This window comes from Delphinapterus leucas, chromosome X, assembly GCF_059928025.1.
Source record: "Delphinapterus leucas isolate spDelLeu-1000000601 "Yukka" chromosome X, BTC_Dleu_Yukka2, whole genome shotgun sequence".
Taxonomy (NCBI): domain Eukaryota; kingdom Metazoa; phylum Chordata; class Mammalia; order Artiodactyla; family Monodontidae; genus Delphinapterus; species Delphinapterus leucas.
In genome coordinates, this window is record NC_143150.1 from 118333393 (window position 1) to 118360117 (window position 26725).

General features: G+C 47.6%; 1 protein-coding gene across 5 annotated transcripts in view; it reads left to right on the forward strand.

Annotated features, from left to right (window-relative positions):
* Window positions 1-26725, forward strand: part of RAI2 (retinoic acid induced 2) — a 400131-nt gene that overhangs the window by 334273 nt on the left and 39133 nt on the right. Inside the window, exon 1 of one of the 5 annotated variants that reach the window (XM_022562688.2) lies at window positions 5566-5805. The exons of 3 other annotated variants lie outside the window; for them this stretch is intronic. The gene's annotated coding sequence lies outside the window, so the exon portion shown is untranslated. Of the gene's footprint in view, window positions 1-5565; window positions 5806-6079; window positions 6402-26725 lie in introns of those variants that run through there. One more of the 5 variants, XM_022562687.2, reaches the window with a different exon arrangement.

Below are 26725 nucleotides of genomic sequence, written 5' to 3' on the forward strand. Positions count from 1 at the left end.
CTGACCCTGGGCGCAGGACTCTTAGCGCTCTGTCAGAGTCAGGGGAGTGCCTCCAAGATGCTGCTAGTGTGAAAGCCACCAGTGTACAGTGGGCTTCCAAATTCAGCAGAGCCATGTACTTCAACCACGTTCCAGTTCAGATCATTTTCTGCACTTGTCTTCAATCAAATTAAAATATCAATTACTGACCTACTTCCTCCCTCCACTTATTTTTGTTAGATCTCTTGATTTCAGAACAGCCCTTACCCCTTATCTGGGACTCAAGCAAAACAAAACAAAACAAAAACAATCCTGTAATCCTGCATGTACGTCTTATGACGCTTTCAGTTGCAAGCAGTAGAGACCTGACTCGAAGAAGAAGCTTTGAAGCAGTGTAATGATGTATGTAATTGGAAGTGCAAGTTCAGGTGGCTCCAGAGGTGGCTGGTTGTTCTAGCAGTTCAATAACATCCTCACAGTTCCAGGTTCTTTCTCTGTTTCTGTTGTGCTGCCTTGAGCATCAGCTCCCTCCTAGCATCATAGTGACCATCCATCCTGCTTTGCTGGGAAAACCCAGTTTATGCCTTCTGCCCTGACATAATTAGCAACAGCAACCCCTTTCATCCTCAGTGGTGTCCCTGTTTAGATGATCAATCATATGGTCACCTGCATCGTGTTCTTGCTGCCAGTCGCAACTATGGTTACATTGTCTTCACGTCCGTTGGGAGAGGGTGGTATTCTCTCCTGGAACGGTAAGAACTTACCCATAAAGCCCCCAGCAAATCTCTCCTCTCATCTGTTTGGTCCAAGTTATAGCAGGAGGGATGCAATTAGCCTCAGATCAAACAGGCCCCACCCTAAAGTTAGGATCAAATTTAAGGTACATGATTTCATAGGAGAGGGATGGATACCTGAACAGCATTAGGTTTCTATTAGGAAAGAGGAATGGAGAGTGCAGAATGGAGCAGCCACAAGCAATGCCCTTTATAATAAGCCTCCTTCTTACTCTTAACAATTTACCCAAATCCTCTGAAATCACACGTCCTCCTGATTGAGACTAGACAGAGCTACAACTGGACTGTGAGAGACTCCATTGCCTGGCAGGGACGGTACCTCATTACTCTGGGTGTTGTAGCATGTAGCTTATTACTGTAAAGTAATAGCTGTTTGAGATACGCTTGTCGATTGCCTAACTGAAGGACCACTCACAAACCCTTTGATTCACTCTTTGCTAAAATTATCAGAGATTTCACATGGACTCTACTGTGGTCTTTGGATAAAATCAGGGCATAAGAAATTTCATATGAAATCTCTGAATGAAGAATACTGAAGCGCCCATGCCGACCACATTAGAAGTCTCTGTTCTATCAAAATTGTCAAAACCTTTCCCTTACCCTGTGGCTCTGTATATTCCTTAGGTTAAAATGTCATTGCAGCTGGACTGTCTCTCTCAATGCTCTCCATCCTCTTTCCCGGAGCCTGGGTTGGATTTCAATCCTCTGTGATTTAATTACCCCTTGCATTTTTTTTACCAGTATTTGTCCCTTTTGCATTGTGACTATGTTTTCAAATGCCTGCCTCATTCAATCACTTAATCATCCAGTAAATATTCTTGACCACAGAAAAATTTTTAAAGAGTTTCAATTTTAAATACATTGTTCAACTTCAATAAAATATAGGCCCCTTAAGAATTTCTTTTAAGCAGTGGACCCTTTCCCCCAGTCACATTCATACCCATGAGCGTTAACTGACATCAACAACTTCATGGCTTCCAGGAACTCCTACAGAAATCCGCAACAGTGTTCACTGCAGATCAGATCAAATCACGTTGGCACGGCCCAGGGTGATGGGCTCGGCCAACAACTCAAGTCACATGTGTCTTCTGCGGAGCTCATCAACACCCACTGCTTCGACCAACACCCAGAGGCCAGTAACTCCCAAATCTAGGTCTGCAGCTTAGATTTTGAACTCCAGAATCTAGGCAAATGCCTATTGGACTTCTCTATGTGGCTACCCAACGAGTACTTCCAACTCAAGATGTCCTAACCAGAGCTCCCTGGAGCGCACACTGACCGTGCTCCAGCCCCCTCCCTGGGATGCTACCATTTTAACGTGCTTCACAGACGTCCAGCTGCCAGTATCTTCTCCCTGTACCCGAGAAGGACTCGCTGCCTATGCTGGGTAGCAGGTCAAAAGTGCCAGAAACTCAGCACCCCCTGGGCCCTTAACCAGCTTCCTCACCTCTTGATGGAACAATTCTGAAGTGAGTGTTTTTCATCGTGTCCAAGAGTTTGCCTGTGGGATTAAGCTGCAGCTGCCCATGGTAGAAATTGGCCTTGATAACATCCCCGCTATTGGCTGCCGCCCCTCTCTCTCCCTTCTCTACTCCCCTACCAGTGTTTCCTTCACTTTCACATTCAGGATCCGCTTCTGGGGGACCCTACAGCATTCATCATCTCCAGCCCCAAATCTGCTTCTCTTCCTAAGGACCTCTGTCTCAGTGATCACACCCTCACCCACTCTGTCACCCAATTCAGAAAGTCAGGCGTGAGTTACTCCAACTCCTGTTTCCTCCGGCACTAAGTCCTGTTGATTCTGTATCCCGAGTATCACTCGACTCAAGTTCTGATCCTTCATCTCTGCTGGCACTGCTTTGACTCAAACTCCGATCATTGGCACAGTCTCTCTCACCTGGTCTCCCTGCTGCCAATCTCACCCCCCTCCATTCAGCCCTTCACACCCAACACCAGAGTGATCATTCCTCAACCCACATCTTTCCTGGTCACTCCCTTGCTTAAAGTCCTTCAATGGCTCCCCATTGACTACAAGAAAAAGCTCCTTTACAGGACAGACCAGGGACCTCAACTGACCCCTAGCTTCCTCCACCCCTCTTTGCTGCTGTTCCTCACAGCCCCTGCTCCAGCCTCACAGAGTATTTGCAGCCTCCAGAACGTGCTTTGCATCCGAGCTTTGGTGCCTGCTGTTCACTTGTAATGACTTTTTCTTACTTTGAAAAACTCCCATTCATCTCTCACTGCTCTGCTCTTGTCACCATCTCTATGCCATCTTTTCTGACTGCCCTGCTCCATGCCACTCCCACACAGTGATGGGCCCACTCCTTCGGGGTTCGCCTAGCCCGTTTTACAACTCCTCATGTACATATAGTGTCGCACTGTATTATTAATAGTTTATTTACTGGCCTGTGAGCTCCTTGAGCTCAGCAACGTATGTTGACCATCTCTCTCACTGCGGTCCTTAGCTCAGTGACTGGCACACAGCAGATGCTTCATAGATGTCTACTGGACACATGAATGAATCACTCGTCTAGCAGGTATGTGAAAACTAGATTATTAATAGATGCTGTATCAGAGAAGCAGGATATAGATCAAGAATCAGATCTGAGATGGGAACTTTCCTGAGTCCTTATTTAGAATCACCAAATATTTGAATTTTAGATCTCAAAAATCACCCTGATCAACCCTGAAAGATTTTTTTGCTTCTTTCCTGCTGTTTGGGCATGCCCTTTCCTCCCTCCATTTTCTGTATGAATGCAGTTCTTCCATATTAATGTCCTATTTCTGTCCCCAAACATCTCCTCCCCCCAATCCAGACCCTCCTTTATGGACTCCTCTTTTCCCCTTCTCTCTGCAAGGGCAGCCACAGTGAAAATACAGAGGGGTGCCACTGCACATTTCTCTGGAAATGGGGGCCATGATGCCTGTTTATTATGCATTAATCTGAATCAATATAGTCCTTCCTGAAAACACAAGCACCTCAAAGGGCAGCAAATATGAATCACAACTGCCAGTGAGGATCAAACATTAACCCAGGGCTGTGATGAGGCCAACAAAAGAAATAGGCTAGTAATTGCCTTCCAGGATATCAGTCCCTACCTTATACACACATACCCCCTCAACACACACAAAACCTTTATGGATCTTTCAGCCATGAACTTGCCCGATTATAATTGCCCAGCTGTGTCTTTAGTTGTATTCAGGCTCGGTCCTGGCAACCGAGACCTCACGTACCTGACCCAAAGACTCGGTTCTGAGATCTATAGAGGAAGTGTTTGGTTTCTGAAATGGTTGAAGACGAATTCACAGACACATATTTCCACAGGTATCATTAATGACTTGGAGCTGACTTAAAACTCCCAGAGCCTGACTGAAACAAGTAGGAACTGGTACTTTTTGTTGATATTCATTTCTATCAGTTCTTAAACTTGCATTGTGTGTCTTTCTGCCCTTAAGTCGATTGGGTACTCCTTAGTTGAACTCTTTTTTTTTCAAAAGAGGAAATTCAGTATCAAGGAATGGTACCACCAGGGCTGACTTCTCCCTTAGGACCAGTAGGCACGGTGCCTGAGGCCCAAAATACTTTTCAGGGCCTCAGGGAAATGTTTTCATTTCTTTTAAAATCAGAAGAAAATGTGATCTTTGAGGTCGAAGAAGTTGTTTTAATATATAATATTAATTCATTCGTCTTCACACCAATGCAGTCGTAAAATGTAGTTTTTACTATTTTTTCTATGGAGGAAAGAGTCCACAAAGGCAAAGGGCCCACGAAAGGTATAACGTGGTCCTGGTTTCTACCACATTATGCTTGCAACATGACAGGGTTAGAGTAGAACCTTTCAAACACAAGTTCAGGTTCCCATACTAATCATGAACTTGCCAGACTGCTCTCTATGTACTGTACCCTCTGGCCACCCCAAATTCTACAAGAGGGAAGTCATAGCCACTACTCATGTGAGTGCTGAAACTCAAGGAGGTTTGAACACGCAAAGGACAGCTAGATTCAGACTGCTCTCAGCTCTGATTCAAGTAATTTCTTCTCTGCCCTTCTCTCTCAAATGTCTGCATCCTGTTTTGATTACCAGAAAAAAAAATCTTTTCACCTTTCGGGATTAATTAAACCAATGGAGTTGCTTCCTTTGCCCTCTTAAAACATTTATAGGATTTAGGTTTTTTACTTTGCTTTAAAATGACCAATACTGCTACTGACACCTATGATTTATTTACTGGTTAGCGACCACATAGTCATCATCTCTGTAACGCCAGTTCTTAGCCCAGTGTCTGGCAAACACTAGGTGCTTAATAAATGTTAACATTAACAGATGAATCACCTTAAAGGCAAGTATGCGGAAATGAGATTATGTCTGTAGGCTAATTTTGTCTTTAATAATCTCACACCTTGTGAGAAGGATCTCCGACCTGTATCACAATTGGCATTTTAGGAGGTGGTCGCTGGGCCCTCACCACCTCTCCGGCCTCCATCCACCAGTCACTTCCTCCCTCCTGGGCTCTGTTCTCTCTCCTCTGCATCCTGGGGTCTGAAATGGTCCCCAGCCCGCCGGGAGGCAGCAGGGTCCCCGCTCCGCCGGCTCTCCCCGGCGTCGGCTCCGCCCCCCGCGCCCCGGCACCCCTTCCACCCGCCACCCCGCGCCTCCGACAGCCACGCCCTCCCCGTGGGCGAGATCACCTGTCCCTCCTCCGCCGCCGCCTCCTCGGGTACCCTTTCGCCCCCCTCCTGCTCCCCCTCCTCCGCCACCTCCCCCAAGCCCTCCCCTTCCCCGCCTCCTCCCACCCCTCGGTGTATATAGTAAAGGCCGGGCGCCGCACGCAGACACACTCGTCTGGACACAGGCGCACACACGCTCACGCACGACCGGCAGCAGCGGCGGCGACAGCAGCTCGGTGACAGCGGCGACGGCAGCTCCCACCGCTGCGCACCCCCTTCAGGCGGCCGGCGGCGAGGCCAGACCGGAGAGTTCCCGCACCCGCGACCACCCCTTGGCTTCCTGGAGGCGGCGGCCGCGATTGCAAGGTAGCGGCCGCGACGCCCCCGTGCGGGCCGGGGTACCCCCCCGCCCCGTGCCCTCCCCGCGCGGACCTGCCACCGGGACGCAGGGGGCGCGCCGGGCTGGGCGCGCCTGGCGGGGCCCGGCGCCCGGGGAGGGGCCTGCTCCCGGAGGCAGGACGGCGCCCGGAGGCCGGGGCCAGCGGGGAGGGCCGGGCGGGGGCGGGGACGCGAGCCGAGGCCGCCACCCGCGCGGCGTCCCCGGGCCCCGCTCCTGCTCCCGGCGCCGCGCACTGGCCGGCGGGGCTGGGGCCGGCCGGGGAGGCGGCGCCGGGCGGCGGGGCGGGGGCCCCGAAGTGGGTTTCGGGCCGCCACCGGCGCTGGCACCGGGCGCAGAGGGCGGCGCGCGGCGGACTCCGCGCCCGGGCATCGCACCGGGCCGCCTTCGGCTCTGCCGCTCTGCCCTGGCCCGGAAAACCCGGCGCCTTCCAGGCCCTTCGAAAGATGGATTCTGTTGACGTATCTGGCGGCCCTGGCGAGCAGGGTGGAAAGTTGGGTTTTGCCAGATCTCACTGGGCTCGTCTTTGTGACGCTCGGCCAGCCCCGCATCCTTCCGGAGCTGGGTGAGTGTGCGTCGGCGCCCCGCGAGCCTTCGTGCCCCCCAGTGCCCAGACCCGGGGTGGCCGCACCAGCTCGGGCTTTCTGCCATGTTAGGCACCGAGCAGCCTTCTCGCTGCATTTTTGCGTGCGTTTCAGCGGTGCCTTTTGCTGCGGAGGGAGTTCTTGCCTTCCTCCGCGTTGGCTTTTTCGGGGTTGGGGTTATGCTCTGTGTGTTTGCTTGTTTGCCGTTTAAAGCCCGACTATTGTTCAGGATAAGCTCCGCCTGAGTGGGGAAATGGCATCCCACCACAGTTGCCGGCGAGGGGGTAGAAATGTTGCCAGACAGCTGCTGCTTTGTTTTTCCCTGTCAGAAGTCCCTGGAGTAGGTTTGGGGCACGACGGATGGATGCAGAGAGGGATGGGGCACGGAAGAAGAAGGTGGCTGTGGAGGAGCGAATTGTCACCCACCCCCAAGGCACGCAGTCAGCTTCCCTCTCTGCCTGCCAAACTTTTATGAATATTCCTTTTGTGATGGGGGAAGCTTAATGAATTCAGCCCAGTTTTCCGGGGAAAAGCAACCCGGCTTTAACAATGGTTTGAGAACTTAATCAATGAGAAAGGCAGGGGGAGGAGGAGGAGACGCTGACACCGTATCGGGGATGTGGCTGCTTCTTACAGAGTCAGGTAGGGGAGAGGTGGGCAGGGCAGGGCGCAGCGCCTGCGTGGCCGCGTTGCCGGAACTGTCAGCAGCTTTTACCTGTGCCCGCTGGAGCCACCCACCGTCGTTAGCCACCTCACGGTCTACCCAGAACTCGGCGACGGGGCTTGAGGGGCCGCTCGCGGCAGTGCGGGGGCGGCCCCCCTCATCTGGCGTTTTTAAGGATGTGTAAATATTTTGCTGAGGATAAGTGACATCAACAGAATGATATTCCGCAGAGCCCGGGTGTGCAGCGATGATAAATAGATACGGCCAAACAAAGTTTTGATAACCGCGGATTCTCAGGCTGGCTCTGTTTCATTTGGGTCTTTGTTTTTGTTGGTTTAGCATTATCTCTCATCCTCTAGTGTGAGCCCTTTATTTAGCTGATTCTTGGAAGCTGCTCTTTAGAACAGAGAGAAAAGCAGCCAGCAGGGAGAAAACAATTCTTAGCCTTGCGTGCATCGGGCAAGGTTTTGTGTGCTTTTCCCAAGGAATCTCCCACCGTTTTCTAGACGTCTCTCTTCCTCCTTTTGCGTCATCAGAATCGTTTGTTGATTGACCAAGAGACTTTTGATAACTTTGAAAATGTGTTGTGATATGCCTTTGTTCCAGTAGAGGGGTGGCAGCATGGGAGGAGGGCAGTGGGGCGGCTAGTGAATGGGAGCTGCTCACCCGAGCAGCATCCTGTCCCTACCCACTGTTTTGTCCTCGGTGTTTTCTTCTCAAAGGGGAACACAGGGAGCTGTGCTACTTTCTGAAGGCGGGGTGGCTGGAAGGCTATAAGCCCGGTGGCATCCCAATTTCTCTGCCCCTTGGAAGCCCAGAGAAGCCACCTACCCCCCACCCCACACACAATATCCTGTGAATGGGCGCTTCCGCCTCATTCTGACAGATGCCCACTAGAGACGTCGACAGGGTGGCCGGGCACCACGAGCCAAGTCAGACTGGATCTTGGGGTATACTGGCTGCTTTGGCACCAGCCCATGGTACCATTCAGCCAGCCAGAGAGGTCCTTTATCATGCAAAGAAGGCCCAGACCTCCACAGGTGAGTTTTGGCCCAGGAAAATCTGCCCATCTCAGGAACAAATGAGAAAACAGCTTTCCAGGTGACGCCAATTGCCAATATGAGAACTTGGTTGATGGGCATTTTGGTCAAGAACTGTAAAATAAATGAAAAGTCTTGTAGCCAGAAAGCAGAGCCACCAAGACAGGACCCCTGAAATGGAAAAAAAAATAAGAAAAGAAAGAAAGAAAAAGGCTGGAAGGTGTGTGACGAGGTGTTGCTGGAAGTGCTATAGCACCAGAAGACCAATATAGCCCTAGCTATAATGACCTGAAGACTAGATAGGACTGGTCTCCCCAGACCCGTTTGACCCAGAATGGAGGTATTCTGTATGTGGAGACATCCACACACAGTGTGCTCTGAATCTACAGTAAGAAAATAGCAAGTGTCTATTCTCTGGCTCCTTCTGTAACCTTAGATTCAGGGAAGGAGGGTAGTGGAGGGAAATAAGTCAAGAAGGAAATTAACATTTGTTGTTGCCCTCTGTCTGCCAGACACTTTACATGTGGGAAACCATGATGTAACAGAGGCATTATTTTACAGATAAGGAATCTGAGGCTCAGAGAAATTTCCAGTTGAGTGTCTGATTCCAGACTTCGGTGGTTATGACTTAAAGGGGCAACATGTTCCTCTACCCTTCCCCCAAGTCTCTTATTTATTTCTCCCAGAGACCGGAGTCCTCAGCCCCTACCAAATATAGTACCTAACTGGGGGAGGGGGGCACCAGTGAGGCAGCCCAGCCCCCCAGGGTACATGCTTATGTGCCAAGTAGATAGACCCCAAATAGCCCTTAACTATTTCAGATGGAAAGACTGTGCCTTTTCATCTTGGAATTCCCAACACCCAACCGTTGCTTAATGAATGAGAGTTGAGTGACTAAATGATGGAACTGATGGAGTGAATGGTGGTGGGAGGGAGCTGTAAGTTATTATCAAGGGAGACCAGCAGGGAGAAATCCAGAGATTTGTGTTTGGTTGGGGTCTCGGAGCGCCTGGTGTCCTGCTGCAGTTCTAGCTCTGGGTAGTTTCCAAGCCGACGAGCCCATGTGAGATGAGCATTAGCATTCCCATCTTATACACGAGGAAACTGAGGATGAGACAGATTAAGTAATTAGCCTGAGGTCTATGGTGGGCCCAGAGGGTAGGTAAGGTATTTCTGACTCTTAACCGTCTCAAATAAATAAACTCTAAATAAAGATAAGGTGGGTTCTTACTCTGCAACTGCACCATCAAAGCAAGTCTTTTAGCCCCCTTCCAACCAGATGGTGGCCTTTAACCCCCTAGAAATTCTGGGGCCACTGGGAGAGCCAGGATTTGAATCCACATATGAGTTGTTTCTGACTCTGCTGCCTCCATGATCAGAATGTGAGGGGGACCTCAGAGAATGAGGCTTTTGAGGAAGGGGAAGGATGGCTAATTGCACTCTCCCGTGCACAAAAGCCTGTGTGGGACCCTGAATTAAGCTTGTTTTGGGGATCAGGGTGACATCCTTGCTGCAGAGTTGGCAGCGCTTGTCTCTGGAGAATGCCTCTGATTGCCGCTTCTCCCTCCCACCTGACCGTCTGCCCGGATGCCCATCATCTCATTTTTACCAGACTCAAGGCGTCTCCTTTGTGGCTCGCAATTTCTGATGAGCCTTTCAAGGCTACCGCTCTGCTGTGTTCTGATGGCAGCTGCCGAGGAGGTGATTTGGGCGGCCACGTTAGTACTTCTGGATTTCGCACATGACCCTCCTTCTCCCTCCAGCCAAGAACACTCATAGGAACACACGTGCACGCGCAGACACAGGCACATGTAATTGGATCATGTTTCTGTATCTGCTTCACCAAATTAGGCTGCAAACCCAGAATTGTGAGTGAAAGAACATACGTGACTTTGGTGATCTTCTGTCCCGGCCCCTGCCTTAAACAGATCCGAAGAGCTAAGGTACAGGCTGCTCAAGCAGCAGATGCCTTAAGTAACGATTGTACTCGCTGGCCTTGCCACCTCTGTGAGGGCAGCCCGCAGCCCCCCGCCATGTCGGCATGGGCCCTGGGCCTTTCGTAAGAGCCCATTTTAATCTCCGCTTAGAGGTAGGGCTGGGCTCCTAGAACATCCCAATCCTTGCAGTTCCCATTTCTGCTGTAATTCTTATCGCCCATCCTGCTCTCACACGTCACTGTTCTTTCCACAGCTTTTTTGGTCTTTCAGCCCAGCACTGTCTAATAGAACTTTCTATGATGACGGAAATATACTATACCTGCACCATCCCACATAGTAGCCACTAGTCTCATGTGGCTTTTCAGCAGGTGAAAGGTGGCTAGTCCAAAGCAGGGTATGCTATGACGATAACATACGCACAGGATTTCCAAGACTTAGTACAAAGAAGGAATGCAGAATAGCTCATTAATAATTTTTATATTGATTGCATGGTAAAATGATAATATTTTGAATATATTTGTTAAATAAGCTAGCGTTAAGATTAACGTCACCTGTTCCTTTTTATCTTTTTAATGGGCCCACTAGAAACTTTAAAATTACATATGTATTTCTCTTAGGCAGCTCTGCTCTACCAGCCTGTGTCTTCAGCCTCATAGCACCTCCAGAAGTTTTGGGGGGCATAAACGCCCTCCATCCCCATGGCAGGTGGGAGGCATGGGACTGACTCAAGAGCCACACCAGTCTGGCACCAGGCAACCTTGATTATCAGTAGCTAAGGTGCCATTTTGGGGGTCCCCATCAAGCCTACCCATGAGCATGTTTGCTCAGTCACCTTCCGTGAGGAATGCGGGCTCCTGAAACTGAATGGAGATGAGAGAGCGAGACAGGGGTGGGGTGGGCAGGGCTGGCCGTCCTTTCCTCCACCCCAGGCCAGTGTCCTTGCCCACTGGAGAGCTGTCTCCCTCCTGAGCGACTGATTTCCTTGACACCTGCTCTAATAATATCCTTCCCGGGGATGTGTGTTTGGAGAATAGTGTCCCAAGTAGGCAGCCTTGTGCTGAGAGTGGGTTATTTGGGTCTGGGGCCAGTCTTAAAGGAGAGAAAGGAAAAGAGGGGGATGCACATAGTCATTTCCTGACAGCTTGATGAAAACAAGAGCAAGGGAATAAATGCAGTTTCTGCGAGAGAGACAGGATGAACACCAGGAAGGCCAGTTTTACACACATGTGGTGCCACCGATGAGGAGCCCTGAGCAAGGGGCAGTTCAGGAGGGTGGGGGAAGGCTCACGGCAGACACTGCGGTCTTCCTGGGCCCTACCCTGGGCCCTGGGCATGGCCCGAGGAAACAGAAAGAGCTGGAATAATGAACTTGGGGCTTCGGTGATTTATAGGTCAGGCGCCTGTGGCTCTGGCTCCTGAGGGGGCTGGCCCCACAGGGGACCCTTGGCTGACCTCCTTGAGCTCCTCGGAAGGAGCTGGTTTTGTTTCCCATGGCAGAAGCAGACTGTTTACTGGAGCACAGGAAGAATCCGACATTCTGGCGAAAAATAATTCATTAACAGCCAGGGTATTACCAGTTCCCTGGAAAAGCTCCTCCAGCTGCACTGTAGCAACTGTTCTTTCTCAGCAGCGGAATTGGGCCTCACTGGCAGCCAAGGCTGGGTATGCTTTGGCGTTTTTGTCATTGCTGTTATTTTTGCCTTTGTGTGTTTGCCCACTTTGGCCTTATAATTCACGGAAAGGAACGGTGGCCTGGAAGGGTCGAAATGCTATAGCTGTCAGTCATTCTTTCCTCCACGGTTTTAGCCTGGAAGCTCTAGGCCAACTCTAGGAACACGCTTTTTTTCCTGCCCGAAGCCCATCCTCATGCTGGGGACACCACACAGACACACAGAATGTTCTAGAACTAAAGGAATTTTAGAGAATCTCTGCACCTGCTCTTAAGACTTTATGGAAACAATTGGCTGAAGGACTCCCACACCCACCTCACACCCACACACACGCCCCCCCACACACACGCACACACAGTGGGGCCACAAAGTATGTGAGTCATCATGCCAGTTTTGAGGGTATTTGGAAAGCCATGCAGGCATAGCCAGCAGAATGGGCTGCATGTGTTGTTCACTAAAGAATGATTGAATCTATAGTAAATAAAATAGAATGATTCAGAAAGCTTTTTATGCTCTGGAAAAATCTGCTTAAAAAAAAGGGGGGCTTTGTCTGCTTGTTTGCTTTTTAATGCCTCATGCTCAGAAGTGTGTACCCGGCTAGCAAGAAATGGGAAAGAATGGCATTTCCTTGGTTTAGTTTTTTAAAACACTAATTGCAGGTTAAGTAGGATGCAGTGTATTGATTTTGGTTTTGTACGGAATGTAACTAGATAATCATTTTATTTTATGAGATATTAATTTCCATCCATTTAGACTGATGAAATATGCATTTAAAATGTACCCTGCCTAGCTCCACCGTCATCGCAGTATTTCTTTAATGTTCCCAGATTCAGATTGAGAACCTGTTTCATTTATTTGGAAAGGAGTAAATATGTCCTTAGTAAACATATATGTAAGCCAACCTTAGATTTCAAGGAAAATGGGATTTTTCTCCTTTGATGACTGCCAAAGATACAAATATTGAAGGCCAAGCGTATTTGCCTTTATCTGGAGCACGGTTTCTCCACCTTGGCCCTGATGACATTTTAGGCCGGGTCACCCTGCTGCGGGGCTGCCGTGTGCCCTGTAGGCTGTTTAGCAGCATCCCTGGCCTCCACCCACCGGATGCCAGAAGTGTTGGCCCCTCCCCACCCCCGTTGTGGCAGCCAAAACTGTCTCCAGGTCTTGCCAAATGTCCCCTCTGGGGCAAAATGGACCCTGCTTGAGAACCACTGGTCTAGACCAAGATTTAATAGGTAATCTGTGGCTTTTGGAAATTTTCAGTTCTAAATAATAAAAGACACAATTTCCCCCTCTGAATTACATGTACAATTCATGGGGGTGATTAATTAACAGTTGGAAGTGGGTCATGTGCCTGATTTAATTTTAAAGTGGGTGGAAGGGTCTATGAGATTGTATAAGAGATTATACAGAGAAATTTTTTTTTTTTTTGCGGTACGCGGGCCTCTCACTGCTGAGTCTATTTCGGTGTCATGAGCTCTGCTCATTTCAGATCGTGGCAGCGCTTTACCCACCACTCATGTCTGTGTTTTCCAGCACTGTTGAGAGAGAAAGTCAATGGTGAGGAGATGGAGAATTTTTCAAAATTATTGGACGTTCAAATTCAGGTGGGCCTCACCACCCCTTCCGGTTTTCCCCCCTCTTACACACATTTATTTCCCTGCAGCAGTTCTGCTTGGGAAAGAGAACGGCAGCAGGGCTCCTTCAGCCAGCTCCGTCCTGGTAATGCCTGCAGTCAACAGTAACAGATGGAATGCTGCCGCTGGATGAGCCCTCGGCCATCTTCTTACTGGTGGTCCCTGGAAAGGCTAGAAGGGGGGTGGTCCTGCCTTCACGGGGAAGGTGTCATGGGGTTGAACCATTCCCTGCCCATCCGTGGAAATGGGATGGGCGCTTGGGGGACAGAGAGAGAACAGAGAGGTGGATTGCTCGTTCCACAGGACAGTGTCCCAGGACCAAGCCTGCCCTGACAGTCTTTGGAGGGGGACGGGTGTTTGCGGGTGCTCAAGGGTATGGCCAGGTGCTCAGTGCAGACATCACTGGGGGCCACTTCATTTTGCAGCCATCCAAGGCAGGCCGACCTTTTCTAAAGAGTGTCCGAAGGAGTTCCAAGTGTCGATTGTAGAGGGATTCCTTTGCAGGCTTAGCCAGCGAGGAAAGATGGAAAGGTGAGCATGGAGGGGTTGGCCAAGCCAGCAGTTAGACCCTCAGTGGTGAGTTCTAGCCTCCCTTGAAGAGTAGTTTGACTCTTCCTTGTCAGCGTGAAGGAAGAGGCAATGAGCTGGCAGGCATCCACCGAGTGCCGGGTCCAGGCAGATAAATAATTGATACGCAGCACGTGACTCTTGGTCATTCTGAATTGCCCAGCCCTTGCAGGGTAGGATTTGGGTGATGGCTGCAACAGTGGGAGAGGAAGCAGGATCATAAATCTGGGCTTTGGAGGCCAGTTTCGTGGTGCAGAGCCCACTGGGGCCACCACTGTGCTGCAGGAGCCAACAGACAGGTCCGAGTGGTATGTTGTTCCTCAAAATAATGGCAATGGAAATGGCTGTGAAAAACATTTAGACCCTTGTCATAAAAATGCAAACAGTCTTCCTGCTATAGGGAAAAGCTAAATAAACTCTATTGCAGCTGTATTAAGTAGAAACAGATTTGAAAATCGGGTGTTTTTTTTTTTTTTTCCTGAGACACTTATTTATAGCAGGTTGGGCAAAGGCTGCCACTATCTTTCGCGACTCCGGAAGAGTGTTTTCCAGATGGTCCTTGCTGTTTTTCTCTTTATTAAGCTTAGCTGAACACAGCCTCACTTGGAAAGGTTCAGAGAAACTGGTGTTATTTTTTTCAGATTACAGTGGCCGTTGATTGGCCAAGAAATCAATGGATGGGAATGGATTGAGCCTGTGCCGATGAATTTCCTTTTGCATTTAAAAATAAGAAAAATGTCAAGGAAAGCTCAAAATAGAGGCGCTATTTCCACTGTGTACATTGAAGCTTTGAAAACCATTCAGGACTGCATTTTCTATTAATTTACATTTGCATTTTTTTCTCAAATAATGCCCTCCTCTTTGCTAAAACTCTGCAGTGTTACCGTTTCCTTTCCAACATCTAAACAATGTCCAGATACATTTCAGATCGAGCAGTTAGCTCTGGGTGCAATTTCCTTTTGTGAAAAAAAGAAATCACTAACCCGCTAGACTAAATATGGAATTATTGAATGTGAAAATATCAATATTTGTTCTAGGATCCTTTGTGGCTTATCACTTGCATTTTAAGAAGGCTAGAAGAGACTGATTCTGCCTGGCCTTTCCATGTTAGACACACCCATGCCAGAAACCTTAAGCCTTGTTTTTGCTCTTAGGAGCTGGGCAGTTGGGTTTGGGGTCATCAAGCCTGATTCTTACAGCCCAAACTGCACAGGGAACCGTTTTGGAAAGTCACATGAACCCGTGATCCCTACGGACCGGGCTTGAGGACTACCACGCCATGTGGGACAAAATTTCTACCCATGCACAGTTAAATGGAAGAAGAGTGAAAATGTACTCAGTCTCTTTTTTAAAGCTAAACCTTTTCCATTTTACAGAGCTTCCCTTTATTCTAAAATGGCCTTTCCCACTTTTCTTAGTGTTAAAGTCTCTTTTATGAATGATGACATTTGTAGTTTAACATCTTTTTTTGACAAAGTCGGAAGTTGTCCAACTCATGTTGGATCCTCCTTTTATTTTAATGTTACTCATCCAGAACATTAGAAAGTCTGGGATTCACCCAGGAGGCCTGAGTAGATCAGGAAAGGGAGCCTTTGTTATGATTTCTAAGCCAGAAAACCCGACCTGAGCAAGGGTCCTGCTGCCAGTCCCTTACCTGACTCTTCTGACCCGTTACCCACAGAGCTGGCTTTGTCCAGAGTCCATGTGAAGAATGGAAATACTTCTCCAGAGGAGTTGTTTTTCTTTTTTTTTTTCTTTTTTGGCCACACTGCGCCGCTTGCAGGATTTTAGTTCCATGACCAGGGATCGAACCCGGGCTCCCTGCAGTGGAAGCGCAAAGTCCTAACCACTGGACTGCCAGGGAAGTCCCTCCAAAGGAGTTTGAAGCGGAAAACTGGCCTCTTGGACATGATGTCTGAGCATGCAGCGTCAATGCCGGGAGCCTGGACCCTTTATCCCTGGCTCCCCATGTCAACTCTGCTGCCAGTTCACATAGGCTCGACCCACCGTCCTCCTCTCCTCAGCCCTGCCCACTGCTGTCGGGAGCACAGGCCTCAGCATGGCTCACCTGGCAGGATCCTCAGTCTCCTTACTACTCTGCCCCACTCCTGTCTTGCTCCCCCAGCTGCTCTTCCTCTCGCTAAAGCAACCCTCTAAGTTCGTCACTCTAGCTCAAGAACATTCAGTGACTCCCTATTTCCTAATTAGAATGAAACCCCATATGAGATATTATTCCCATTTTCCCAGCCCATTCTCTCCCTCATGACTGCTCTTCAGCACAGAGGATGTTTCCAGGTTGTACAGTTGCTCTTTGCTGTGTGTGTGTGTGTGTGTGTGTGTGTGTGTATATATGTTTTATTGAAGGATAGTTGATTTACAATGTTGTGTTAGTTTCAGGTGTACAGCAAAGTGATTCAGTTGTATATATATATTCTTTCTCAGATTCTCTTCCATTATAGATAATTACAAGATATTGAATATAGTTCCCTGTGCTATACGGTACGGCCTTGTTGTTCATCTGTTTTATATACAGTAGTATGTATCTGTTCATCCCAAACTCCTAATTTATCCCTCCTCCCCCTTTCCGCTTTGGTAATCATAAGTTTGTTTTCTATGTCTGTGAGTCTATTTCTGTTGTGCAAATAAGCTCCTTTGTATCATTTTTTTAGATTCCACATATAAGTGATATCTTATGATACCTGTCTTTCTCTGACTTACTTCACTTAGTATGATCATCTCTGGGTCCATCCATGTTGCTGCAAATGGCATTATTTCATTCTTTTTTATGGCTGAGTAGTTTTCCATTATATATATATATATATATATATATATATATATATATGTGCGTGCGTGCGTGTGTGTGTACGCATGACACATCTTTATCCGTTCATCTGTCGATGGACATTTAGGCTGTTTCCATGTCCTGGCTATTGGCGGTAGTGCTGCAGTGAACATTGGGGTGCATGTATCTTTTTGTTGTAGTTCTGTCCAGATATATGCCCAGGAGTGGGATTGCTGGATCATATGGTAATTCTCTTTAGTTTTTTGAGGAACCTGCATACTGTTCTCCATAGTGGCTGTATCAATTTACATTCCCACCAACAGTGTAGGAGGGTTCCCTTTTCTCCACACCCTCTCCAGCTTTTATTATTTGTAGGCTTTTTGATGATATCTCGGCTGTGTTTTGTTTGCTTTCTTTATGGGGGGAGGTTTGCAAGAAGGTTACAAGATCTCTCGGGCATCTTTCTAGATGAAGAACACTGAAGCCTTGAGTCTAATGTCAATGGCCCCTTCCCATGGATTGTGACATTGGTGGTTTAAAAGGAGAAAGGAAAAATCTCCACACAAAATGAGGCTCTCTGACTTCAAGAATTGTAGCCTTCCTACAAGTCTTCTTCAGTACTGCTTCTGGATTAGAATGCCCCATTTTTTGACCTGCCAGCAAATGGGTATTGCTTCAGGATGGCACTGTTGGCTTGTCCTGCTGAAAACAGAGCCACTCCCACAAGCTTCGAAATTTGCAGTCAAAACGTAGTGAAAGGAGTCCATCTTAGCCAGTGCAGATTGTCCATTCTATTAGAAAATGTCTCTGATGGTTGCTTATAAAATCATAGTAGCAAGAGTATTACCTATTATTTATCAAGCTCCTGCTATAGCCTGGACAGTTGTACCAGGTGATTTACATTTATTATTTTAGTTCCAGCTCCATAACAGCCATATGAGGTAGGTGGATGTTATGAGCTTTATTTCATAAAGGAGGAATCGGGGGCTCAGAGACGGTTAGTAACTTACACAAGGTCACACAGCTCAAAGGAGGTGGAACTGGGATTCTCTACAGTGTGGTTCAATAGAACTTTCTGCGATGATGGACATGTCCTACGCTGTCCAATATGGTAGCCACTAGCCGTAAGTCGCTATTGAGCACTAGAAATGTGACTGGTGTGGCTGAGGCCTGACTTTTTCATCTTTTTCTTAACCATTTTTAACTGTACAGTTCAGTGGTGTTAACTACATCCATATTGTTGTGCAGCAATAACTACCATCCGTCTCCAGAACCCTGAGTCTCTGTCCTCATTAAACACTAACTTGCTATTCACCCTCCTCCCAACAACCCCTGGCAACCATCCTTCTATTTTCTTTTTTCTTTCTTTCTTTTTCAGTCTCCCCTTTTGCCTCACATCCCAGCCTCTGGTAACCACCATTCTACTCTATGTTACTATAAATGTGGTTTTGTGGTTTTCTTCAAAATATTCTACATTTAAGGGAGATCATGCAATATTTGTCTTTCTGTTTTAAATGTAAATTGCCACTTGTGGCTAGTGGCTACCATATTGGACAGCGCAGCTCTAGAGCGTGCTTGCTTCCCTGTGCCATTCTGCCCCTCTGCTCTCGCTTATGTGCACCTCTCCTGTAACACCCAGCCGCTTTGCGCCTCTCTTCCTCCCTCCCAGCCCGGCACAGCTCCTCCCTTTCTTGGAGGCCCGTAGACCAGTGGTTCTCAAGCTTTAGCGTGCATTAGAATCATCTGGAGGGCTTGTTAAAACACAGATTCCTAGGACCCGCTCCCCGTGCAGGCCTGGAGTGGGGCCCAAGAATTTGCATTTCTGACAGGTTCCCAGGTGCTCCGGGGCTGCTGGTGCTAGGATCTTTGCATGAACATTATCTATCGGGGCTTAAGGACTAATTCCTGCTTCTTAAAGTGGTGTGGCCTGGGGCTTACCTGTTACCTCCCGGTCCCGCAAGGAGCAGTGGTTGCTGGCTCACATCAGCTGGGAGAATCCGCCTTCCTGCTCCTGTCCTGAGGACCTGGCCCTCTGTCACTCCCAACTTTACTTGTACCACTGTTAGCTTGGGTCACTCCCTTGTCAGTTGTTCTGGAGTGCCTTCATTTTAACTAGGGGCTCCTTGGGAGGGGCTGGAAAGCCTGGCAGGGGGAAGGAAGAAGCATAATCTCTAGGAATTGCCTAACCACGTAGGGCAGGCCTGGTCGGAGAGGCCCATTTACTGTCCGAGCTGCGGTTCTCTGCGATTAAACGGTGGCAGAAAACTTAAACAGGAAAGAAAAAAAAAGTGAAGCGGGCAAGGCAGACAGGTGACAAAGCTGAGTCCCCCATCCTTGTATCTTCACCCTAGTTAAGGTCTTTGTCCATTTTGGAGGTCAAAGGACAAATGCCCTGGGGCAGGATTGGAGGTGAAGTGGTGGGAATGGCCAGGGGGCCAAGAGAGGTCCCTGGAAAGGGTGCTGTCGTGTTGGCCACCTTGATTCTTTTTTTTTAATATAAATTTATTTATTTATTTATTTTTGGCTGCATCGGGTCTTCACTGATGCACGCGGGCTTTCTCTAGTTGCCGAGAGCTGGGGCTACCCTTCGTTGTGTGCGCAGGCTCCTTCTCACTGCGGTGGCTTCTCTTGTTGTGGAGCGTGGGCTCAGTAGTTGAGTCTCGCGGGCTCTAGAGCGCAGGCTCAGTAATTGTGGCGCACGGGCTTAGTTGCTCCGCAGCATGTGGGATCTTCCCGGCCCAGGGCTCGAACCCGTGTCCTATGCATTGGCAGGCGGATTCTTAACCACTGTGCCACCGGGGAAGCCCTGGCCACCTTAATTCTTGATCTAGCTTTCGTCGGTGCTGAGAATGTTGTTCTTGTTAAAAATAAATACACATGTAAAGAAGTAGCTGCTAGGCTGTTCTTCTTATGAATATTTGTGAAATAAAAAAAATCATTTTTTTCCTAAGTGTACACATATCCATATTTTCTCCCACAGAACCTGAGCTTTTTTTCTTTTCTTTCTCTGTTTCCCCCTCTTTGTTTTGTTTTGTGTTTTGAGGGCAGGAATCATGTGTCTTTTTTTTTTTTTTTTTTTGTGGCTTGGTCTCAAACCAGCATTCATTCTCTTGAGCCAGGCAGCACTTCCTAAAGTTCATTTTAATCACCATCTAGGACAACCCAACCCTCCGTGGCTCCTGGCAGTATGCTCCGTAGTACTTAGATGCTGATAATATGTTTAATTAAAAAAAATTACAGGTAGGCAACTTTCCCCGTTTGTCCATTTCCGAAAGCAAGTCTTCAAAGGCATGAACTCAAAGCCTCATTTCTCTTATTTACAGGGGCCTGTCCCCGTTAGTCGGTGGTGAAATGTCAGATCCTTGTGCTCTCAGTACTTCCCTCTTGTTTTTGATCAGCACCGCTCATCCCACCTTCCTCTATTCAACTGGACCCTCTCAGCTCCGTCTCGGACGCTTGGAACACGAAGCTCTTAACCCCCGACTGTATGGAATGCTTCTTCCCTTCCTCCAAATCTGTTGCTTTCCCCCCTCCCTGGGATGGCCAGTGCCAAGTGCCCCATTCCTTTTTCCACTTCTGTGGGTGGAGTGGAGATTCCAAGTTCTCCAGATCCATGATGGAGCCGAAGCATCTGGACCGGAGTTTAATTTACATGCTCTCACTGAAACTGCACAGTGATATTTAGAAACAGCTGTTTTCATTTGCAGATGAGGAAACTGAGGTGTCAGAAGGGCAGGTTACGGCCGACGAGCAGAAAAGGGGGGCGGGGTCCAGATCATAATGGGTCTTGTAAGCCTTGGTAAAGAACTTGGACTTTATCCTAAGCAGTTTCACAGAAGCCAGTGACGTTATTTACTTTACATGTTTTGTTTTTCTCCCTAGTGGAGAATGAACTGGGGCAGGAGGGAAGGTAGACCAAAAAGGCTTCTTTGCAGAAATCCAGGGAGACCAATGGCCTTGACCTTGAGCTGAAGCGGCATGGTGGCTGTGAATGGGGAAGCAAGTGGCCGGATTCCAGAAGCATCTAGGAGGCTGACTCTGTGAGACTTGGTAATGGCTGGTAGAGTAAATTGTGACAACAGCCTGGTTTCTCTCGTTTAGGCCCCTTGATGGGCCAGGAGCGGGGGGAGTTTGGGTACCTGGGTCCCACCCTCCCTTTGTAGCCAGGGATGGGGCGGCCCAGATATAGGCGAGTGGTCAGAAAACCTTGGCACTGGCCCACGTAATCATATGAGCACCCAGTTCTGAAGGGAATATGATGAAAAGAGTGAATGAACCAGGAAATGGGGGAAGAAAGGAGACCTGACAGACATAGTCAACAGCAAGGAGCACCTTCAGTCAGCAGCTTTAAATACACTTTCCAAGTTCATATGCTTTAAATAGGTCAGAATTTGTAAGCACTGGGGGACATGGGTAATCCTGCTGGTTCAGGCTTTGACTGGGCCCAGCTGGTAGAGAGGAGTTTGGCTGGTGGCCTGCCACCAAGGTGACCAACTGTTCTGGTTGGCCTGGGATTGAGGGGGTTCCTGGGACATGGGACTTTCAGCTTTAAAACCCGGCAGTCCTGGGCAAACTGGGACAAGTTGGTCACCCCACCTGCTGGGGGAGGAGTTGCAGTCTGGACAGCCAGGCTGATCAGGGCCAAAGCAGTGGAGACTCAGTTCAGCCTGGGGACTCGGTATGGGGATGCCACCACAGAGCAGAAAGGGAGCTTGGGAATGGAAAAGGCAAGAACATATCCCGAGCCCTTTCAGATAGCCTCTCTGGGTCTGCATGAAAACGCTTCTCTTAAAATAGGAGCCTGAGCGCTCCATTCTGCTTTCCTGGAAACTAGCCTGTGCCTCGTGCTCCTTAAAATCCTGCGCATGTGGGGATTCAGCCGGGCATTTCCAGTGAACGTTAGGTGAGTGAACAAATTCTCTGGTCCTGCTGGCATCCTGGACTTGCAAGTCCTTAACCAGACGTGGGAAGAGTTAAACTGGGTCCTGGGTGAGCAGAACACTTTCTTTACATAATGCGTTCCTATGTCCAATATAGTTAGAAAAGCCTTTTTATGTTTTTAAAAGCAGCAAAATGCAGAATCATTTGTAGCAGTAGAACATTCAGATCTTCATTTGCAAAGCGACCATAGCCCTCCATTATCCATAACCCTTTTGAAACCAAATGACAATTTTTTTGTCCTCAAAACTTCCCTTCCCCACCCCCATCCCAACTATTTCTCTTCCAAAATAAACCTCAGTAAATAAGCCGACTGAGTGTCCCAAACGGTAGGACAGAGGAGCGCTTGGAATAGGAAGCTAACTAAACAGCTCTTTCCTTTGAAGGCCTGGCCTGACACAAGCCTTCCACTCCATTCAGAAATGCAGAGAGAAATGGAGGGTGAGGTGACACTCATCTGAGGACATCAGTGATACCAGTGACAGGGAAAGGTATCAGAGTCCATTCTTGTGGTGGACAGCAGCAGCGGGAATAAGGAGAAATTCCGTGCGGGGAAATAAAAGAGAAAGAGAAAAATAGAGGAAGATGTGAAAAAAGTAAGGATGAGATTCCTCAGGCCACAAGGCTCAGATAGCATAGGAGCAAGAAAGGACGCAAATGGGACTTGGGTCTTTGGAAGGAGCCTCCAACAATAGCCTGTCTTAAAATGAGTCAGAGAGTGAAAATGAGCTTTGTCGTTTCCCTGTGCCCTTCTGGATCACTTTCTGAGGAGTGGATATTAGTCGTAGCAAAATTGCCTACAGTGTATTCTTTCCCAAGCAGAAAGGGCTTGGTGGGTAAAAGCTTAAATGATAGTATCAGCATTTTAAAAAGGTTTTCTATTTCACATACACTTTAAATAGGTCAGAATTTTTAAGCAGTGAGGGGATAGGGTTTATTCTTTTATTAGCAAAGTTTGACTTCTAAAACCACTTATGTGGATGGGAGAAGTCCTAAAAGTTATCCATCACAGATTTTTATTTTCAGATTTTCGTCTGAACTCCTAACATACATACATACAGGAAAGTGCATGTATTATTAAGTGCACTGCTTGAAGACTTTTCACAAACAGCACACTCACATCACCAGCATCCTGGTGGAGACAGGGGACCACACCAGCTCCCCAAAGCCCCCTGTGCCGTCTTCATTACCCCTCACCAACAGTAACCACCATCTTCCCACAGCACAGATGAGTTTTGTCTCACACAAGACTTTTTCAGTCAGAGCTTTGTGTATGAGTACCAAAACAAAAAAAAAAAACCAAAACAAAAAAAACCCCAAAACTCCCCGTAATTTTTTTAGGGAGGAGGGCAGAAATTCTGTAACAGTTTCCTTTGTCTAGCTGCTCTGAGTTAGGCCTGTTAAACAGGAAGTTTCTGTGCTGGGGCCCTGCTAGCGCAGGGCTTGGGGCAGACTGATCTCTGCTGCCCAGAACGATGACCAGGCTGCAAGCCAGTTGCCTGCCCTTGGCACCACCTCTGCCAGAGGCAGCCACCGAGCTTGCCTTATCTGCCTCCTTAAAGCCTCTGTCAGATCTTGCCGTGACACGTGTCTGGAGGCACTGGGGACAGCACAGCAAAATGGCCGAAAGTTCCCCGAACGTGTTGGCCTTCTGGAAAGGAAGGCCAGGCACCACTAAAACAGCTTACCCAACAGGCTCATTTTTCTCCGACTTCCAAATGAGAGTGTGATTGATTAATTTCACTTCCTGGTAGGTTTCGATGTGCTTTCTGCCTCCTTTTCTTGTTGCTGCAGGAAGCAAACAGGATGAATGCAGGAATAAAGCTATGGAACATACATCGTAATGTTTCTGGAGCGGCATCAGAAAAGGACTTATTTGTTCTCCTGGGTTGTGTAGTGCCGAGTGATTGAATGCTCGCCAAGCTGTCAGTTTTATGAAACAAATTCCCTAACCCCCTTGGCCCAGAGCTTTGCTCAGCCTGAGATGGAAAAGAAATAACTTTTAATAGAAAACTCATTGCTAAAATCTAAGATAAGATTTCAGAGTTACTTCTCTCCTAAGAATAAAATGAAATATTGAAGAAAGCATTTGATGGGGGACTCTTAGGGAACGTCATTTCTCAGTTCTTGGTTAACAAACTATGTTAATAAAAATATTTAGACCTTCGTGATGCATAATGCATATTTATTCCTAGTGAGCTGGCCTGTTTGTATACACAGATGTTTCCTGTGGTCCTTCTATCATTGCTTCTACTTTTTCTGAAACAATATTTCTAGCAGGAAACAGAATCTTATGTTAAGATCCTAAGTCCCTCACAGACCCTGTTAGTTCAAGTGAGGATATTTCCATTTCTGTATTTGATATTGGTGGGGGAGGGGCGGTAGGAATCTTCTTTTATTCAAAAAACATGGAAGATAATGCATCGAATCCACCATATTGAGACATTATTAGACAATTATTCCTTGGCTTCTAAATTAGACCTGGCTGATTTATCCGGGCACATTCATTGCTGAAGGGCTGGATGGCTTTTCAGTCTCCGTTCTCACTGTCAAAGGCACCGTGAGTAATGCCTGCCCTTTCATACAAACCTTAGGTGTGTTTGACTGGGTTTTACAGATTTTCCAAGGCATTGTTCTCACAGAGCTGCAGTTTCCTTTCCAGCACCAGGAATACTGTGGCAACTCAGCTCACCAGCCCAGTTTCTCTGCCAGTCTACGCAGCGCTTGGAAATCAATTAAAAATAAAATCCATAGGCCAGCGTGCTGAGGAAGAAAATGAGGTTTTACACATCAGCACTTCTCAAAAAAAAAAAAAAAAAAAAAGAACCTGTCTTAATAGAAAAATGGCACAATGCCCTAATGAAAAATTAAGCTTCAGGACTCAGTCCCTAATATCTCAGTGCTGAGCGTGTATTTCCTCCTGTGGCTGCCCCTGCGAGTGAATTCTGAAATAATCAGGCAGTGTGTTGAAATAAGATATCATTCCGCGTGACTATAGCGGTGAAGCATCACCCTGTCTGGCTGACTTGTCAGTTACTGCCTAGATGCTCGCAGAGGAAGGTTCTGGTTCTTGTGAAGTTTATTTTTCTTTAACATTTTAGTAAATTTGTTTCTCTATGATTATAAAAGTAATAATACTTATTTTAGAAAATTTACAAGTATAGAAAGGTGACAAGAAAAGAATAAATATGATTGTTTTTGGTTCTTGTCCTTAAGAGTCTTTTTTCCCTGTGTGTATGTCCTTTATCTTCTCCAGGAGTTTGGAAGATATATTCCGCAATTCAAAGTGTTCTTGTGCTTAAATTGATTCCCACCCCCACCCCAAAACTCTGTTAACATACATTTCTCTAATTATCAACATCAAGAATGAAAAGCCATCTGTTTATTACCCCCTCATGTGTGACAAAAAAATTTGGCTTATTTACTCGCCGCTCTTCCACTGTCCCTTCCCACCTCACTGGTTCACTGCCGTATCCCCAGCACCTAGAACAGCGCCTGGCACCTAGCCAGCTGTTGCTTGATAAATTTGTTGAATCAAATCAGTGAATGAGTGGTGAGAGTTTATCCTCACATTACTTCCAGGAGGTGAGCACTGACTCCCGAGGCCGACCTCTTTCCCCACCTTCCTTTGCTGCCTCTCCCGACCAGTACATTTAAGCCATGGGTCCCATGGCTGTCTGTTGGGTCTGCTTTCCCTGATCATCCACGTGGGGAGGCAGTGAGGGGTGGCAGTGAAAAGTGCCCAGTCTGTGGAGTCAAACAGACCAAATCCCCAGGTCTGCAGATTGCTACATAATGGGGCAAGAGTCTTAATCTCTGTGGGCCTCAGAGATGCTATCTGTAAAATAGGCAGTGATAATACTTTCCTGACGAAATCAGTGACAGGTGTGCATGATATTTGGTACACAGGCTCCAAAATCTCTAGCTCCTCGTATTGTTCCCACTTCCTTTTCCAATGACAGCAGAAATAAAGAGCCCATGCGCCCCAGAACACTGCCTTTCTCCTTGCATTTCCAGTCATTTCATCTAATGAGCATAGGAGACTTTCTGATGAGTTACTTTTTGCTTCTGTGCCAAGTAAATCATCAATGGCAAAGAATCAAGTGGCCTTTCTAATAATCTGTGCTTCCCCTGCAGCACGTGTCTTGGTGCATTGTTATTGTGTGTCTACCTAGCTGACTCCCTCACTAGACAGTGAATGGGTGGGCCTTCCATCTTGGTATCCTCAACCTAGGACCCACAGTGCTGTAACTGAGGAATCACTCACTATGTATTTATTAAGTGAATGAATGAATGAATGAATGACTAGTATCATGTTGTACACATCTTGCCATATCTCAACCACACCTGTGGGCTTTCTATAATCTCCTGGATGACAAAAGTAAACCGAACTATACAATTAGGTTTCTAGCCCTCTGGATCTCTGATGTAAGCTTCTGACAGACAGACGCAATACTTATTGGTTCCGCAGAGAGCCAGCTTAAGGAAAAAAATTCTAGTTCCGCTTAGTTCCCGTGATTGAGTCCATGGATTCGCTGGCTGGCGTATAATTCCTTTAGAAGAGGAGAGGTGATACTGTGTGCACGGTAAAGCTCATGTCTGTAGCTTTTAGTTTGAGTTACGTGTGTTGGCATCTCTTTCACACAGAATCTGATGAGTTGGCATTTATTTTTGACAGCATCTCAAATCTTGTGAAAGTCAGAGCTGGGGGCTGATGATGTTTTTTAGTAATATCTCAGATGGTGGCAGAACAATCTTGATAATAAAAAAGAGAGGTTTAAAAAGATATCCCCTTAGAGTTCTTCCGGAAAACTAAAAGTTCAGCAAAGAGCTTTGGAACTTTCCAGAACAAAGGCTTCCTGAGCATTGGAATTTTGCAGACTGGACACAAACACACACACACACACACAGAGTCTCTGAGGTGTGTTTCCTCTAATTCACTGTGACAGCACTTGCTGGTTAGTCCCCCAAACCTGTTTTGTTCATCTTCCCAGGCACCCAACTAGACTACATTTCCCAGCCTCCCTTGCAGGTTTATGTATGGCCATGTGACTAAGTTCTGACCAGTAG